The sequence below is a fragment of the Perkinsus marinus genome, assembly GCF_000006405.1.
Source record: "Perkinsus marinus ATCC 50983 genomic scaffold scf_1104296949854, whole genome shotgun sequence".
NCBI classification, from domain to species: domain Eukaryota; phylum Perkinsozoa; order Perkinsida; family Perkinsidae; genus Perkinsus; species Perkinsus marinus.
The window spans coordinates 1-1,340 of NW_003209837.1; the positions used below are offsets into that span (position 1 = coordinate 1).

The 1,340-nt window shown below is 50.0% G+C and overlaps 8 non-coding genes across 8 annotated transcripts; all 8 read right to left on the minus strand.

Annotated features, from left to right (window-relative positions):
* Nucleotides 1-128: 128 nt before the first annotated feature.
* Nucleotides 129-200, minus strand: Pmar_PMAR000356. The gene has a single exon. It is a non-coding gene; the product is annotated as a tRNA-Trp (tRNA).
* Nucleotides 201-281: 81 nt separating this feature from the next.
* Pmar_PMAR000357 lies at nucleotides 282-353 on the minus strand. Its single transcript has one exon. It is a non-coding gene; the product is annotated as a tRNA-Trp (tRNA).
* Nucleotides 354-434: 81 nt separating this feature from the next.
* Pmar_PMAR000358 lies at nucleotides 435-506 on the minus strand. The gene has a single exon. It is a non-coding gene; the product is annotated as a tRNA-Trp (tRNA).
* Nucleotides 507-588: 82 nt separating this feature from the next.
* Nucleotides 589-660, minus strand: Pmar_PMAR000359. Its single transcript has one exon. It is a non-coding gene; the product is annotated as a tRNA-Trp (tRNA).
* Nucleotides 661-742: 82 nt separating this feature from the next.
* Nucleotides 743-814, minus strand: Pmar_PMAR000360. Its single transcript has one exon. It is a non-coding gene; the product is annotated as a tRNA-Trp (tRNA).
* Nucleotides 815-895: 81 nt separating this feature from the next.
* On the minus strand, nucleotides 896-967 carry Pmar_PMAR000361. The gene has a single exon. It is a non-coding gene; the product is annotated as a tRNA-Trp (tRNA).
* An 81-nt stretch (nucleotides 968-1,048) lies between these two features.
* Nucleotides 1,049-1,120, minus strand: Pmar_PMAR000362. The gene has a single exon. It is a non-coding gene; the product is annotated as a tRNA-Trp (tRNA).
* An 82-nt stretch (nucleotides 1,121-1,202) lies between these two features.
* Pmar_PMAR000363 lies at nucleotides 1,203-1,274 on the minus strand. The gene has a single exon. It is a non-coding gene; the product is annotated as a tRNA-Trp (tRNA).
* Nucleotides 1,275-1,340: the final 66 nt, after the last annotated feature.

Here is a 1,340-nt window from a genome sequence, read left to right on the forward strand (position 1 = left end):
ACCTTTTGATCTGGAGTCAGATGCGCTACCGTTGCGCCACAGGACCAAGCCGACGATGATAAGCATCCTCGAAGGAAACATGCAGGTGAGTATTTTGTATATTTCCCTACAACTCGTAGTCTATCATATGACCCCGGCCCGATTCGGACTGACAACCTTGTGATCTGGAGTCAGATGCGCTACCGTGGCGCCACAGGGCCAAGCCGACGATGTACAGCATCCTCCAAAGAAAACATGCAGGTGAGTATTTTTTATTTTCCTACAACTCGTAGTCTACCATATGACCCCGGCCCGATTCGAACGGACAACCTTCTGATCTGGAGTCAAATGCGCTACCGTTGCGCCACAGGGCCAAACCGACGTTGTTCAGCATCCTCCAAAGGAAACATACAGGTGAGTATTTTGTATTTTCCTACAACTTGCAGTCTATCATATGACCCCGGCCCGATTCGAACGGACAACCTTCTGATCTGGACTCAGATGCGCTACCGTTGCGCCACAGGGCCAAGCCGACAACGATGAACATCCTCGAAGGAAACATGCAGGTGAGTATTTTGTATATTCCCCTACAACTCGTAGTCTACCATATGACTCTGGCCCGATTCGAACGGACAACCTTCTGATCTGGAGTCAGATGCGCTACCGTTGCGCCACAGAGCCAAGCCGACGATGATGAGCATCCTCGAAGGAAACATGCAGGTGAGTATTTTGTATATTCCCCTACAACTCGTAGTCTACCATATGACCCCGGCCCGATTCGAACGGACAACCTTCTGATCTGGAGTCAGATGCGCTACCGTTCCGCCACAGAACCACGCCATCGTTGTTCAGCATCATCCAAAGGAAACATACAGGTGAGTATTTTGTATTTTCCTACAACTCGTAGTCTACCATATAACCCCGGCCCGATTCGAACGGACAACCTTCTAATCTGGAGTCAGATGCGCTACCGTTGCGGCACAGGGCCAAGCCGACGATGTACAGCATCCTCCAAAGAAAACATACAGGTGAGTATTTTGTTTTTTCCTACAACTTGCAGTCTATCATATGACCCCGGCCCGATTCGAACGGACAACCTTCTGATCTGGAGTCAGATGCGCTACCGTTGCGCCACAGGGCCAAGCCGACAACAATGAACATCCTCGAAGGAAACATGCAGGTGAGTATTTTGTATATTCCCCTACAACTCGTAGTCTACCATATGACCCTGACCCGATTCGAACGGACAACCTTCTGATCTGGAGTCAGATGCGCTACCGTTGCGCCACAGGGCCAAGCCGACGATGATGAGCATCCTCGAAGGAAACATGCACGTGAGTATTTTGTATATTCCCCTACAA